Consider the following 18,321-nt stretch of genomic DNA (forward strand, 5'->3'; position numbering starts at 1 on the left):
CAGAAGTGGATGCAACACTGACAGCTATGAAAATAGCTGTGATTTTTTGTGTAAATAGACTAATCCATTTATATGTGATCCTACCTGGAACTCTAGGCTATATAAGTGAAACTGGGGAGGGGTTCCTTGGAGGTTTTGTCCAAATTGTTGAGGGCTATTTATTTAATAATACTACACCCCTCTGACATATTTTCCTGACATAGTCATGGCAGAACAATATGGCTTTTTTTCTTTCCTCATAATGCAGCTTTTTAACTTTAAGACATTCAGTGGTTAATGTTCAAATAATGAATTTCTGGATGTTTCTACTCTTCTGTAAGTAACATCACCAGACTTTTTATTGCTTGCTCAGAAAATGAATCGTACCTTCAGCCAGTGCTCATGAGTTCTGAAACAGGATGCACTCTGTGTCTGCAGATTGGAGCTGTAATTCAGATTCAGTTTGACAAATGTGTCAGAAAACATGTTTTATTAGCACATAGAGCATACTGTTAAAACTAATGCAAACTAGCAAGTCAGAAGCAGTCAGGTTTTTGACTTGAGAAGGGAGAACATTTAACATTTAATCTAAGACAATGGCACAGTTTTCCAGAAAACAAAGAAACAAACAAACCAACGTACCAAAAATGGACAAAACTCCCCCCAAAAATAAACATATAAACAAACAAATGCCCCAACCAGCAACAAAACCAAACAAAACAGACAATGTGCCTACATATCCTAGTTGTTTATAACAGGTATCATAACACAAATTAACAAGGGACTAAATCTTCAAAGAGATACGTAAGGAAAAAAAAAACATGAAGTGGGGAAAAATACAGAATTTGAAAGAGTGTGAAGACCTTCTTTGAATGTTTCTTCATTTCCTGTTTACCTGATGTCACTTCATCCCTGGATTCAGCACAATGAGACCCAACATTAGACAGCCAGTCCCAAAGCTAGACAGTATAACAGAGCATGGCAGTTAAATCATATATCAGAAAAAAATTCTCAGTCCTCCCAGGATGCAGTTCTGTATGGTATTCTTGTGACTCCATCCCTCTCCCCAGCCCAGTTGGGACACCTGAACATAAAAAACCATTATTACAGCTTAAAAGGAAACATTTCATTTTTTTTTTTCTAAATAAAGAAGACATTACATGCTCCTGTCAATCCAGTACCGGTAAGGTGAAGAGCAAGAAAGACAGTGAAGGCCGTACTGAAGTGGATGAACCAACATCAAACTCGTGACCTGTCACTAGTGGGGTTCCACAGGCCCTGTACTCTTCAACATCATCATAAATTACTTGGACACAGGACTGGAAGGAATACTAAGCAAGTCTGCAGACGGCACAAAACTGGGAGGAGCTGTTAACTCCCTCAAAGGCAGGGAGGCCCTGCAGAGAGACCTCAACAAATGACAGCATGGGCAACAACCAATCATATGAAGTTCAACAAGGGAAAGTGCTGGATTCTGCACCCAGGATGGGGCAACCCCTGATGTACATACAGACTGGGGAATGAGATGCTGGAATGCAGTGCCGTGGAAAGGGACCTGGTGGTGCCGGTCAATGGCAAGTTGAAAGTGAGTTAGCAGTGCCCTGGCAGCCAGGAGGGCCAGCCATGTCCTGGGGGGCATCAGGCAAAGCATCACCAACTGATTGAGGGAGGGGATTGTCCCACTCTGTTCTGCACTGGGGCAGTCTCACCTTGAACATTGTCTGCAGTTTTGGACACCACAATATAAGAAAGAAATTAAGCTACTGTAGAGTGGGGATGGTTCTGTGCAGGGCCAGGATGATCCTTATGAGTCCCTTTCACCTTAGCACATTCTGTGATACATAGGTCAAAAGCTTGAGTAGCATCAAGGGCAAACAGTGTTGAGATTTAACTGACCTAGAAGGTGTACAGTTCCCCGTAAAGTTTTGTAATCTGCTCTGTGGTCTCTGCAGCTGTGTCTACGCAGCAAGCATTGGTTGTATTAATATCTGTTACAGTGATGATAGAACAAATGTATCTATTGGTCTTGACAAATTTTAAGACGACTTGGCTCTAAAAGTGTGATCTTCTGTCCTGACATGATATAGCTGGATCAGTTACACAGACTGTGTTATAAAATGTTAGTCTAAAATATTTCATGTAAATTATGGAAAAAATTTTCTTCACATATTACAAATTATGAAATAGATTAAAATAATATGATGATATAAAAATGAAGTGAAATGTTTTTCTTTCTGCTTGCATTTTAGCATTTAAATGAAGGATTGTTTACAAGATTTATATACTAAATAGTCAATCAGTCTATATATATGCATCCTTCATGATTAGAGGTCATAAAAATATTCAAATAGATTATAAATATGCTAACAAATATAAGTACTTGAAGTGTTTTGTAAAGAAAACATTAATTCGTCTAAAACAATTGTCCTCTGGAACTTTCTTGACTTTAAAGTATCTAGAAAAATACCTACTAGTGCAACAAAACTTTTCTTTGCCATAACCCATTTAAACTGTACGTCTGACACAATGGCACTTTTGTTTTTTTTCTCTGGAGGCTGGGTTTGTCCAGGGGCACCTGTTCTGGGCTTCCGTGGTGTGCTTGACATTTGGTAGTTCAGAGCTGTGGAACAGCAGCCACAGGACCTCTACAGGGACAAATACTATTCTTCCTATGTGCAATGTAATGTCTGACATACAAATAAGATCCCAAGTGCTAAATGCAAAAGCATTTGCCATGAAATCAGAGTTTTGTGATAACATTTTTGTTTTAATTCAAAGTGGGGAAAAAGGTGTTTGCACAAAGCCAAAAGCATGAGAGAACTGAAGGAGTGGAAATAGCGTCAACTAACTGTTAGTACCTCAAAAACGCTTCTGCTTGGGACTGATATGTTTGTTTAACATCCATCAAAACCAAGTCACATCCTTATGTCGAATCCATTGCTTTGGATTGTAGATTCAGATCCAAGTCTTGCCTCTGACACAGGCTGTTAAGGTACAGAAAGATAATTAGGAGATTTGCAGTAGCATTGTTTTTATTGATTATCTGGTGTGGTTTTACTTGTTAGTATGCTTATTTATCTAGGAGAGGGTGGGGTTCTAATAAAAAAAAATTGAAAATTTCATGCAAATGCACTACTTTGAACAAACCTCTAACAATAGAATTTCAGGATTCTAGCAACTGTTGATGTGATTTCTCAAGATCACTGGAGAACTTGCTAGTTTCAAAGCCAGCAGTTGGTAGGAGCACACCATTTGAAAGCTTGCATCTGCACACAGTTCCTCAGTGCAAGATATGGAGAAGGCAAAGTGAGGCAACAGCAGTCCTGCAGAGCAAGGTAAGAGAAGCCCTGGGCAAAAGTTTGGGTCTGTGGTGCCACAGGCACACAAAGCTCTGCACAGGTAGGCTAGTACCCATGGACAGGCAGTGTCATGTTGGAGCAGAAAGCTAGAGGATCTCACAGTACTCAATTTTGGAGCTCTTTTATTATTTTCTGAATTGGACAGCTGCTTAGACCCAGAGGTGCCAGCTCACCAGTGACTCTCAGATGTGCTTGTTCTTAACTTCCTTCTGCCAGTCCATTCTTATTTCAGAGTGAAAATTTGAGGAGGAAAAAGGGAGAGAAGGAAGATGGAAGGAAGGAAAGGAGGGAGGGAGGGAAAAAGAAGATAAATAGTTAAGAAATGAAGAGCAGTTCTCAGAATTTTTGAATTTCCTGAGAGATATGAAACCAGCTGCCTTATTACCCCTGGGGTTTCATAAACCTGCTAAGTATTTCATTTATGAAAAATGCTTTCTTATGGTAATGATTTCATTTACTCATTCTTGGCCTATCTATCTATTCTGATTATAAATTACTTGATACAAGTATGAATTCATTCTGCAGTACAGCTCCTAGAGACCTATTTCCCCTTGGGAACATTGAAATGATATCCTTTTATGTGAGGAGAGTTGGTGTATCTAATAAGGAACTTTAACAAACTTAAGGTTAATTATTTTCCTAAAAAGAAGGTTTTTAAGAGATATTGGTAAGTGTATATTCCTTTTCACAGTTCTCTAAAATACTAAACTACTGTAGCACATTTAAATATTTTTTCTTCTAAAAGGTAATATTCAGGCAGAAAAGAGTTAATATTTTGATTCATGAAAGAAGTAAAGTAATTTGTTTCAGGTTATGTAGTCTCTGCTGAAAACTTAATACACACACACAAAATCTCCCACTCAGAAAATATCAAAATTTAACAAAGAGTGAATCCACTGTTACCTTGAAATAAATTTTCACTGGGAAAGATGAGAATAACCAGCACCTGAATTCCAAAATAAAATGATTTACGTTGAATATCCTTCTAAAGCAGTCCTACAGGAACTGGGAATCTAATAAGGCATTATTAGATTAAGCTTTGTTATTTGAAAACAGATACTGAATTACACGGGACTCTGATTGTAATCATCTGTTAAAAAGACATGCCAAGGCAATCAACTGCCTTCGGGAAATGCAAGACCAGAGGTAGAGCTGTTTTATATGAAAGAGCCAGATTATAGTATTGCAGAGAAGAAATAGCTGTCAGTTTTCATTTTTGTAAAATTGGTTACAATATCTTCATTATGTGAACTATAGTTTTTCTTGGTTTGGACATATATATTTCAGTAGGATTTTCTACTCTAAATGTGTGCCTATTCTCAATGACACTTATTACAACTCTATTAAAATAAGGAAAACATACATATGACCAATACAATGCACCTGATATTCTCCTGGAGATGACAGGTTGCTTCTGCAACAAGCTTACACAACACAGGAATTAGTAGTTCAGTAGGTGGACTTTTTTTAAATTTTTTTTTCTGTACATTAATATGAATATGCCTCAAAAGTTGCCAATGTATTCATTGAATAAACAATTACATTTTTATTGATACATTGCTAAAAGTTAATAAAAATCAAAATAATGTGATTTCAATTTGCTAGTCTATCTAAAGCATATAACTATATAACTCTGCTGTGAGTAAAGAGTGAGGAAGGAGGATACATTTCTAAAACTGCCTTAGGACACACCACAGCGTGGCCTTCCATTCTTTCTTGTCCCTATGGATGGGATGACTGCAGTCCCCTTTCATTATAATCTGAGATGACAAAACTATGAAAATTGAGTTTATATTGTTACACTTTTTTATTTTTTGAATGTGAGTTAATTGAAGCAATCAAATAAATTTATGCAATCTTATTTAAACTAATGAGCTTCTGGAAAACTATCTGAACCACCAAGGATTATTAGTACTCTTTTTGTCATCTCCTCCATGAATTCTTAGTGGGAAGCACACAGATGGAGTTGAGGGCAAGATTTTTTGCTTGATGACTTCAACTCAGCTGCTGTATAACACGAGAAGAAGGGAAGTCCTCATGAAAAGAATGGACAAAGGTAATTCTTGTATATTTTTGAATGGTTACTAAAGTATGAATAGGTCATTATACATGGCATACTTACAAAGAAGAAAAATTATCTTTGTAGTACAACTGGAAATTCAGACACAAAAAGTTTTGTTTTAAAAATTACCTCTGTCTCATTCCTCAGAGGTATCCCAATGAAGATTGACTATTTAAAAGAAAAGAGAGAAGAGACAAAAACTTTCTTATGTCAGAGTTAGTTAGGTACTGAACTTCATTTATTGGAGATTTTATTAACTTTCCATAGAGGAAAGAAAAAATGTTTCAAATGTGGAAGTGCTGTTCACCACTGCAAAGGATAGCCTATCAGTACTGTTTCCTATGATTATAGGACAATTGTTTTGAGAATACAGATTTTGCCTAAGATATGCTTAAATCCATTTCAGCAAGAGATACACTACAACAATCTCATCCAAGCTTTACAAGGTGTTCACCTGAATTTGAGGCTTCAAGAGATTTCACCCATAGGAACTCTCGTAAAGCCATAGGTTATATGGTACCTTGAGTTTACATCTGGAAAAACACCACACATTTTTGACTGAGAGATTTCTCTTAATTTGGTGAGAAAAATAAGCATTTTGGCAAAAAAAAAGGGATTTACAGAAATAACATGCAACTTCTCAAAAGCATTACAACAGATTATCAGGACCAACAAGCATTGCTATAAAGAACCTTTGTTACACACAGCAAGTACAAACTCCATGCAACTTAAATGAGATACAGAAAACAGGTGTTTAAGCTACCCCCAAGAGGAAGAAAAGAATAAAGGGAGATTAAGAGAAGAATGAATAAAGAGAGAGAAAGAGTGGAGTGAAAAATATAGTTACCACTTAGAAGGTCACATGTTGATGGCTTCAGGAGAGCAGGCCAGGACAAGATGGAGACCTCATGCATGTCTCTTTACAGACTTTGGTTACTGCGGCCACTCTGTCCAGGAGGGACCTTTGGTTCACTGACCACTCACTGTCCCCTTGGCCACAGTGAGGGGTGTCACAAACAATCAGAGGCTCCAGGGGAGAGGTGTGGGTGGGTTATCAGGCGGACCTTATTGACCAACAGGTGCCCTGTGCAGCCTTCATGCCATGTGGCCAAACCTCGGCGATCGTCTGGGCTGACCATATGGACACTGCTAAAGGTCTAGTTCCCTCCCCCAACACACACACACACACACACACACACACACACACACACACACACACACAAAATGGTTGATTTGACCCATCAAACAGTGAGTCATAAATCTAGTCTCTGACATTCACCTAAAATTATCTTTAACACTGAGACCAAGAAATTTAGTTTTCCAAAAATCTCAGTGATTACTGCATTCCCTTTTCTATCAGAAATATCGCCTTGTCTGGCTATACATCTCAGCTAATTGCCTGACTTCCCTTATTAACATAAAGTCTTCATAAAGATTTGATTTAAGTTTGTGAACTTTATCCAAAGTGTTTGTACCTTAATAATTCATGCAGAAAAACTTCTGGAAACAAAGAATGTCCCTTCTAGAGCCATTTCTAAGTTTTCTCATTATCGAGATTTTCAATAACTTGTTTTATTTATTTCTTCTCATGATCTTCTGTCTTAGAGTCTAAAACATTATCATGAGTCACAGTCACTGATAGAATAATTTCCATCATCAAAATCACTTGATCACTAAATATATTATTTGGAATAAATCTAAAATCTTTAATTTAAATAGTGCTAGTGTTTATATTGATAATTTCCCGCAAGCATAGACTGGTTTGTTTACTAGTAAGATAATATTTACTCACTGTGTAACCTGAGAAATGATAAATACAGCCTAAGTATACATTGGCTTTGAACAAAATTTTAACACAAGTATTGCCAGAGGTTCTGCTTGTGAAGAGAAAACACAGTCCAGTTTGGACAAATGGGAGAATCTGTTGGATCGAGGTCTATTTTGTAATATTAGGAACTAAACATATTATGATTTCTTTAATATAAAATAGCCTAGGAATACACTGAATATTGGCTCAATGATAAATACACATGTTTTATAGCAAGGACCTGTTTTTACACATTTTTATATTTTCAAATACCAAGTTATACTTCCTGGAATCTTTAAGTTATAGTAAATGAAGAAATATGGGCAAGGATATGGATAATTTACATACATATACACTTTGATTAAAAACACCTTAGACACTATGAGAGACATGTAATTAATATTTAGAAAATGAGTCTAAAATAATTCTGTGAATACACCAAGTAAGCTTGCCATTAAAGAGAACCTGTGAAAAGAAGTTTTTACAGTGCATTTATATTGCCTATGTTAATTGACACCTATACGGGTATGTGACACAATATTTTTTAAATGCAGTAATTAACTTCACAGAATATTTTTATGTGATTAGTAGTTATCAACATCTTATTAATGATCTTTTTATTTGATGGTTAACCAACAGGTTTTGCTTCAAAAATACCAGAACTAATAAGGGAATATCAACAAAGTGTGAAAGCTCAGCAAGAGGTATAATTTTAAAGTGGGATTTTATATTGCATTGTATCAAATTCTGGGTTGATGTGATGTAGTTAATTCTCCAAGAAAGGTGCCACAGACCTTTATAAGTCCATGGCACTTGAAAGGAGACATATTTCCCTTGGGCTGTCTGGAGAGTGTGGGAAAGCTCTGATAAGATGACATTCTGGCAGATAAAAAGAGTATTTTACAGAAATATCCCAAAAACTGTTAGTGAAGAATTGTATGAATTTTCATATACATTTTCTTAGACATTCTAGTGTTTCAAATAATATTTTCTACCAAGTATGTGACTTGATCATTGTTTGACACTCCTTGTCTCTTTCCTCAGGGACAGAATTTCAGAGATACTAGTTTGAACTTCATGTAAATCATGGTTAAATTAACAGAAGGTAGAACCAAGTTCCAAATCTGTAATTGCTCATGGCCTCAGTCATGGAGTGTGGGTCTAACAGATAAATGGAAGCTTTTGACAAATATGATGAAATATAGGAGAACTCAGAATTGTAATTGAGTTCTTTGGCAACTGAATATTGAAAATAAGTGGTAAAAACCAAGTCACCAAGAGCCTGCTGCAAGGTGAGATTAAAAATCTGCCCTTCATTAAATTACATACATGTATGCATTTTTTTCACTTTTATTTATACATACATATTTTATACATTTATTTGCACATTAAATTTCATAAAAAGCTATAAATAGGTGTCTCTAAGTCACAACTGACAAATATTTTGTGCTCCATTATACTGCATCGTACTTTAGAAATCTTTTTGGTGGTCATTTATTAATACTCTCCATGAATTACAGATAAGCTATCAAATTTTCACTATTTCCTCATACTTCCTTCTCCCAGATGCCATGTTTTTTTGATCATGTCTTTCTTCTTCCTTTGCACCATTTTTTGCCTGCATCTTGTCAATTTATCAATTACTGAGACATCTTGTTCTTTCCTTTTTGCGAAAACTGCTAACACAGCTTTTGTCCATTTCAAATGAGGTTGCAGTGTTTTCTTCCACCTTGTCACTTTGAGAGTGCCACTCTTGACAGTCTGCTGGCTTCCATTTCTTCACAGAGTCAAGCAGACTACTTCTCCTCAGTTTCAGGCATATCGTGGATTATCCCCAAAGTACCCAACATCTGTTTCCCCTTCAGCATTTTGAATTATCCTCTGATACAGTACTTTCTATCACATTGTACTCACTTACCTTTGGCACCTTATGCTGTCCCTCTCACTGGAAATGCCACACGACCATCCCATAGAATTTTTCCACACTAGTTATTTTTTTCTGTATAAATTCTTTCCTTTCCCTCTTATGTAATACTTACATAACCCCTAACACTGTTTCAGAGCTGCTCTGTTCAAACAATTGCCAGTCATACACATCTGTTTTTGTGTGAATCACTTATATTAGGGACCTGTTTTCCATGGCTTTGTCTTGTACTATGATGTGTAAACTGAGACCTTGACCTCCTCTTCCAATAATGATGCAAAAGTTTACATTTTTATGAAAGCTGGTGAAAAACATTATTTTACTTTTCCACTTCTCGTAGCAATGTGGTGTTTGGAAGTTTTGTGTTAAAACTTTAATAAAGAATTGAAGGAGTAATAAAATGTTATCTACTTTTTTAACAAAGACTGTTTTTCAAAAGATTCTTTGCTAGCATAAATACTTGGAAACTTGGATTTCCCGTGGGACTTCTGACATGAATCTTGTACATGGAGACCTAAGTTGAGGATCTTCTTAGTTCACTAGTGTAGTGCATAAACCAGCCATGTGCTGAGTGATGGGAAGCTGTTGGTCATGTATAATTTCCCTCACTCTTTGTTCTGTTGCTGCACAGTTCCTACTGAGCTCCCATTCTTGTCTGCAGGATATCTGGGGCATTGAAATCACAAAGATTGTACGTGAGACTCTCAAATGTCTTGGAACTCAGAAATATTACCAAATGAATCATCAGTTCACAATGCAGTTTTCTATTTTGCTCTGTGATGTAAAACCACAAATGACCATCTATGTGGCCCTTGGAGGTTGATAGGATGACTGAGTAGGGCAGAACTAACTCTGAACTCTATGACACTATGAATAGAGATGTAGATATTGTTGTGTTCTCATTTATAGCCACATAGCAGCAACAGGCATTTATTTCTGTTGCATTTCCTATTTTGCATTCAATAAACTCAAACATTTCTTTTCCAAGAGAACCAGAAAAGCTCCAATATTCACCAGAGTCTCAGGTGTTAGTGTTTATTAGACACCAGTATTAAGTCCTATGCCACTGGAGCCAAAACTGAATTCCTGCTTCTCATTGCAGGCAGTGTACTATCAAGCATGCAAAACATCATTGGAACAAGTGAAAAAAACTTGGCAAAATAGTGATTTTTAAAAATTATTTTAGCATATAAAGCAAACAGCAAATACATGGACAATACAGGTTACCTACCTGTAGGGTGTAACAGCGTGTGTGTAGATCTCCTAAGGTCTGAGGAAACTGATGAATGCACCCTTAAGGATCTGAGGGCCACCTGTAGAATGTGTGATACCTTGTAACCAATAAGATGTTTCCATGTATGCTTAGTGAACTACTTACCAATAGGGTGATATCATGTTATATACAAGAGTAGATAAAAGTAAAACTGTAACTCAAAGTCCTTTGTCTTCCGTGTAAGCCTTCTGATCTGAGTTGTCTCTGCCTCCTCTGACTGCTGCAAATCTACCTTACCTCAACACCTACCTAAGGTACTTGAGCTCAAGCACATACATTTTCTCTATAAGAAACAGCAATAAGGAATGGAAATTAAGGTTAAGAAGAAGTTAAAAAACCCCAATTGTTTGAGGTATTAGACCTCCTGATTGGTGAAGAGACTTTTCTTTTGACAGTAACATAACAGTCTAAGTTACAAAAGTGCAGCAGAGAAAGAAAGGATTTATACTTTGCAGTTTACTGAGGACCCTTACAGGTCTGTTAATAGCCTGGAGTCATCTGAGAAACTTCTGCATAAAATATGGACAGACTACTAATGAGCATATACATTAAAAAAAGACAAATTTAGATTGCTTCCAAGGCTGTTCTGTCAATCTTTATAGTACTCCATGATCTATTCTGTAATTGCCATATAGCCCAAAGAAAAAGACAGGAGAGGCTTTATACAATAGTGGCTTGCTCTACAACAAGCAAAGAGAAAATGAAAGGATACACAACTTTTCTATAACTGTCTCAACTTCTGAACTTTATTACCTTTATGAAAATGGAAGCAGGGTACCTCAACAGGAGAATGAGAATCCTCTTGCCACATTGGTATAATCTTGTGCTTTTCATCTCAGAAGACCAGAACTGAAGTCATCGGGTAAGAAATCTACATAAAGTATATATACCTGACGGGGAAAAAATGTATGAGCTCTGAAAGTCACATTTAAGAGACTTATTACAGCACATGTCTTCTGAATTCGGCAGGATCATTTGGAATCTTCTGAGTGTTCATTGAATTAGTTCTGCAAAAGCTATGGATTCAGTTTATACAGAACACACCAACAAAATACTCCTGTCTACACAGCAGACAAGCACACACATATTAGTGGCACACAAGGAAGCTTTGAAATAGTACTATACAAGTCCAGCAACATGTACTGTTTTTTCTCTATTAGATATATATATACACACACAGCGGCATATTTATTTTTTATTTTTCCATTAATTTTATATCAGAAGTAATTACACCATTATTTTTTAAATGTTTAAAGTATGTAATTTGGTGTCTTAAGGATAGGGTAAGAAAATAGCTAAATTTTGTCGCAATGCAAGTGTCTTTTCTATAAACTCATTAAAAATCTGTCAGCTACCCTTTGACCTCAATAATAGTACATCATATATAATATGGAATGTCCTATAGGATTATAAGATTGCACAAAAGACAGCTGAAATAAGAAAATATTCAGAAAGGTAGAGAGCATTTTTTGTATTCTGTATATTACTGTGTTTCATTTATATATACAAAATCAAAATTATAATGCTAATTTACCTTAATAAAGCATAAAAGGGGTTTATAATAGATGTAAATAACAATATGGTATATTTTATGATAAAACTGTATTTCAGCTTACAGGGAGAAAGCTTAACAGAATCTTAAAATGTGTTTCTTTTTTTTTGTTGAAAGCTTGTATTTCAAACATTCATGAAAGGCTGTCCTGGTTTTCACTGGGGTAGAGTTATTTTATTCCTAACAGTCAGTACACGGCTGTATTGACTTTAGCATGAGAACAATGTTGATAACATATTGCTGGTTTAATTGTTGCTGAGAAGTGCTTACCCTAAGTCAAGGACCTTTCAGTTTCCCATCATCTGCTAGTGAGAAGCTGTACAAGAAGCTGTGAGGCAGCATGGCCAGGACAGCTGACCCAAACTGGCCAAGGGATATTCCATACCATAGAACATCATATCCCATTGTCTCAGGTTTGGCCTGTTTTTTTACCAACCCTGGACTGCCCTCTCCTTCCCCCTAGAGTCTTCCCAGCAAAGGAAAAAAAAACTGGAAAAGAACTCAAAAGAGACTGAACTGAATTAAAAAGAAATTATATTTTTTCTGACATTAGAAACCACATATGAAATGTGTACACGCCACGTAAGGCCCCACCCCCAGGGGAAAGGGAAAAGGGAAAAAAAACCCAACTGGTTAACCAGAAAATAGGAAGAACGAAAACCAAACCAAAACAAATGAAACAGACAAATGCAATTAAAGGAGAACAAGCATGAAATGATCTCACCCACGTCCCAGGCCAGGAACACCAACAAAAACAGAACAGACCCTCCAGGCTTCTCCCTGCTCTCCCCCAGCTCCTCGGAAGAAAGAAAACTAAACCTCTCCTCTGTTACGTGGAAAACACGTGTGGAATACTTGTGCTGTCTGCTTCCTTAGTTACACCTAGTTACTGAGGAAGCCATGGATCAAAACCATTACACCCATATAAAAACTGCAGTGACTTGGCCAGAAGATGCCAACTACCTTTTGGAGACAGGCTGGACAACAGTCAGTGGGTGGTAAGCAGCTGTATTGTGCATAATTATCTGTCTTGGGGTTTATTTGTCTTTTTGTTATGTCCTTTTCTTAATCAAAATTATTATTGTCAGATTTTATTTTGTTTCAATTATGAAAATAGTAACCCACAGATTATACCTTTTTCTAATTCTCCTTCCCACTCCACCAAACCAGCCGCATGGTACTTACCAGCTGCAGTTAAATCATTACAAGGGTCCAAATTATCACTCTTCTCACTTAAAACTCTATTTGATAAGTGTGCTGGTTTAAAGGTGAACCAGCAGGGGAAATGAACTCACCACGAGAGAGATTATAAGTCAGAGCTAAAATTTAATAATAATATTACAATAACAACACTGACACACAAGGGAGATTGCTTTCAACTCACAAAACCCCAGCAGTATAACCCAGTGTCCTGGGGCACAAACCCAAGGGGGTTTGTTTGCCCTTGTGCTGAGACCCCTGTGGTTCCCCCAAGTCCAGAGCAAAAGGAAAAGGAAAAGGAAAACCTGTTGGTGCAGGCGAGGGCTGTGGTCTGGGCGAGAGCGGTGATCTCCTCCTGTCAAGGTCCTGCTGCTGCTCTGGATCCGACGAGAGGCTCCCGAGGTCTTCTTACCCACCCCTTATGTACCCTCAGGGAGCTCTCAGTCCCTCCCCCTGGGCGGGGACTCACACAATGGGTGATTAACTCTGGGAGCCAGGGGGTGTTGAGCTGTTGATGGCCCATTAGCAGCTCCGCCCCCCTCAGGCTGGGTGTGAAGGTGATAATGGCTCCCTGGGCAGCTGCTGCTAATGGCCCATTGACCTTGGGGAATGAATAGAGGGGGTAGAATACACAGCTTTGATCACCCCCACACAGGGTTAGCTGGTCCCTCCTGCTGAACTAGGACAATAAGTAAATTTCAAGGTATAGTTCAGTTTTCATAGATGTCTAGGGTGACTATTTAGCACTGGAATTTAGGCTTCCAGGTCTGAAAATTATAATTTGCTTTTCTTACACTAAGCTATATAAAGTTAATAAAAATGTCACGGGATTTGAAGAAATGCATATGTGTTCATGAATAAAACATTTTGATTCTCTATCCTTCACTTGTTATGAACATTGATGTGACATTAAGATATTCAAGAAATGTGCAATCACAAGTGACCTATCTTGTACTTCAAATGCATTACATGTTGGTAGATGTTCTGTGTTTATTTTATGAAATTAAGAGACGCTATAAGTAATGATCAAATTTTGATAAATCCATATCCCAGATCAGGCAAAATGACTCTATAAATGAGTCAGAGGAGCTTCCTGTTATAAGCAGAAGTCACTTAGGTTTTTTTGTCTTTCAATATATATGAAATTGGTTTCCATCTACCGGAAATTTTTCAGTGCAAGGAAATTTATTGAGTAAATATTTGTTTGTAAGGTTTCAATTTATATTAAATCATCATAAAAAGAAATATTAATACATGAAACATTTCATAAACTGAAAGTAATTTTACAAGTCAGGCTTCCATTAGGGGAAAGTAGGAGTCAGAGAAATAAATCTGGTGCATTAGTTTTTTGCTAACGCTTCTGTTTAAGTTGGCTTGTCAGGCTAAAATATATCATTCACACAGGTCACCAAGGGGGATAATTCAGATTCCTATTTTTGTTTCTTCCACTGCAGATTTTTCTTTCTTTCACTCAAGATTTTTCTTTACATTTAGTCTAATCTTACAAAATTCAATGAGTTTTACCATTAGCTGCAATAAAATCTTTCATGACATTTCACCACTAAAGTGATATTTAAAACCATTTTATACTTATGTGGACATAAAGAAGCCTACTAAAAATGATTATTTGCTTTGATTTTGATGAAGGCTTTTCTTTTTTTCTTTTCAGTTTGGATCAACTATTCTGTTTTGAGATGTGATTTGTATCCATATCCGATCCATACTGTTGTCCCCCAGACCTATATCATCCCCTCTGATTTAGATTTGTTCATTTCTACTGTATTATGTATTCCAGAGAACACATAATCTGAAATATCAAAAATATTAACAGATTAATATAGTCCTTGATTCCATCACATAATTATTTGTACTTTGATCAGGGAAACAAACAAACAAAATTTGCTAATATGCTTCTGAAAATTTTGGTAAACAATTCTGGTTAGCTATGATTGTTCTATTAAATAATCAGACTCTAAAAATTGTTAGAAACAGCAAAGTGTGTTAGCATCCAAAGTCCTGTCAATGCAAATGTTACAAGACAATAAATGAAGACTATTAAAGACTTACAGCTTCTGCCATGTGGATTCACATTTGGTGTAATGTTAAAACATGTTCACAATTCACTACCTAATGGCAAGCTGGCTTACAGAAATAATATTTTAGAGTTTCTTCTTTCATTATAATTCTATTATAAGTATAAAAGAAAGGAAACTGTGGGGTCCTCCCGGGGTGACTGCTTATTTTACCTTGCATTCAACCACTAAGTAAACACATCTGGAAAAGACCAAGCACTGATTGAAATATACAGGTTCTCAAATCACTTACAACCTCAAATACACAACTTGGTAAAAAATTAAGGGAAGGAAGAGAAAAGCACAAATCACATGTCAATATCAAACAAGCAAGACACCATTTTCCTGTGCTGTTCCTCTCTTTCTTCAGACACCTTAGGAAACCCTAAGATAAGGCTGCAGGATTAAAGACTAGTTACTGTATACTGTTAAAATGAAAAAATGAAAAAAAAGAGAGGAAGAAAGAGATAGGAAGAGCAAGGGGAAGAGGGAGGAGGGAAGAGAGTTATATTCTTGCATATCTCTGTCACTCAGTGTCTTGATAAACTGGTGAGTGTAGACAAAATTACTAAAACCAAATGGATACATTCTTTGTATGATCATTGAGATGCAATTTTTGTTTTCAAGAGTGAAGAATTCCAAAGACTAAAATACCCATATCTCTATTGGTTTAAACAATACTGTGTATTGAAATTACCCAATTAGGTTTAATTCACCATTTGTGGAGAAGTATAAGACATGGATAGCAAATGACGTATTTAAATATAATGAGGGAAACTTTAGGTGGCAGAGCTTTCTATCTTACTTTACTAAAAAAAAGACCAAAAAATCCTCCAGCAAATGCTAACACAACAATGAAAAGAAGATTGTGGTCTCAAAACAGACTTCGAGTCCCAGTTGGTTCATGAAGATGTTCTTCTTAAGTAAAATAAATTTATATATATGACTCAGTGTATATGATGAGGAAGGACTTCAAAACCACGATAGATTATACCTTAGTTTGTTAAGTATGATTGAGACCAAGTTGCACACCTAACAAATGAATGGAAGAGTCTGAAAACACACTAATTCTCACAAAAAGTATATTTAGAATACTTTATCCATGTTTCTTCTATCCCATCTGTTTATTCACATTTGCAATTGAAATGCCCATACTGCAAAAAATAGATTTTTTAAGAGATCTAGAGAACAAAAATGTGTATGAAAGGAATGAATCTGCTCGGTTACAAAACATATCAGCCCACAAATGCAATTGGTTTGGAGCTGTGAAGAAATAATGATACCAACTTCCATAATCTTTTTATTTTATGTCTTATGGCCCATCCAACTACCTATAGAAGTTCGTTAGCTTCAGTACAGAAATCATACATGGCATTCTCAACTTCTACAATGACATTAAGAATATCATAGCTTTATTTTTCTTTCAATAACATCAAAGATTACCCGGTAGCAAAGTTACGTATACTTGCTATGATGTACTAGTTGACTATGCAAATTTTCAGTGCCTTAGGTGGTGGGGTAGGAGAGGAGGAGCAAAAAAAAATAATTAAAAAAAGAAAAAGAAAGAAAAGGAGAAAAGCCTACAACCTAATAAATACTGTCTAGTCTGGAGAACATTCAGTCCCAAATGAAAAATTATTTTGATGAAGAATTTCTGAGAGGTGCCAGAACGAAACACTTTTAAAAGGGCCAAGATGTTCTGATGTGGTCAGATGTTCTTGTGCCTACACTGACAGACACTCTGCACAAGTCAAAATGAAACACTGCATAATGTTCTGAGCTAAGGAAATGGACAGTTAAAAATCAATCTCTACCTTGTATTCCCAGCCCTGAACCTGAAAATGACAGCTATTATCCAGATTTACATTTTATCCCAGCTAGAATAAAAACAATAAATCACTGGGGTTTTGGCTGCTCAGATAATTACAATGTGAGTGGCTGGTATGAGTTGCACTGGGGGGAGAGGCTTTCAAAGGTGTTGGAGCACAGAGTGGAAAGAGTGACAGTGAAAAATGGGCTTGATTTCCTTGTGCAGATGAGAGCTTGCAACATGCAAATCACTGAAAGCAGTAACCTATGCTGAGACCCCTCAGTCCCCCTCGTCAGATATCCAGACGTGGTGTAAAGATGTGGTGAAACATCTTTACAGAGCTGAGAGCTTGGGTGAACAAACATTTGGCTTAAGAGGACAAGGGTGTTTTTAATGGCATATTAAAAATATTCTCATGTCTCTTCACCAGAAGTGATTTCATCATTGTCACTGTCTTCAGTATAGTTTACCAGTTTGCTTCTGACAAAACAAAACCACTTTGGAATCTAAATTCTCAGTTCTGATTAGTTAATATATACTCCTAATCATATCTATGTATCAGATTGATAAGTAGCAAGAAATTTAGTTATACACACTTTTCAAGAGTATTTGAATGAAGACATGATCCTAATGTTCCTAAGCCTGTATTTCATCCTGTAACAAATTCTTTCTTTTCTCAAATACTAATCATGATTCTATTTTATGACAAATGTAATGTGTGTTTCACAGCTTCTCTCCTTAATTCTCCTGGCTCCCAGGCTGAATTGCACCTTAAACACTCTTTTCCTGCAGGATAAAAAGGTTAAAATAGAAGAATTATCTTTATTGTTCTGTATTATTATCTTGTTTATATTTTAAAATTTCAAGAAATGTTCCTAAATAAAAAAGTAAATAGATGTAAATATCAGAGTATTATTTTTCAACAGCCTAATCCTTTGCTGAGCTGCCTAAAACTTTATGCAAACAAACCTAAAAATATGTATATTTATATATTACTACAAATTTGAGAAAACAATTTTAAATACAGCTGATAATTCATCTAGTTCAACTTGCCTTGGGCAGCCACAAGAGTAGGATGTCCGTATTGTCACAGTAGGTTATGATATTACTCAGATGCAAGATTCCTTATTATTATACAATTAATACATAGTTGATTACGTATTTAATTGTGTTGTTTTCTCTTTATACTTTTTTGTTGTTGTTGCTTGTTGTTGCTGTTCTTTACTGAATTATATAAGACCAACTTTTACTCTTTTTGTATTAAAAACACCTCTGGCAATGAG

This window comes from Pithys albifrons, chromosome 1 (assembly GCF_047495875.1).
Source record: "Pithys albifrons albifrons isolate INPA30051 chromosome 1, PitAlb_v1, whole genome shotgun sequence".
NCBI classification, from domain to species: domain Eukaryota; kingdom Metazoa; phylum Chordata; class Aves; order Passeriformes; family Thamnophilidae; genus Pithys; species Pithys albifrons.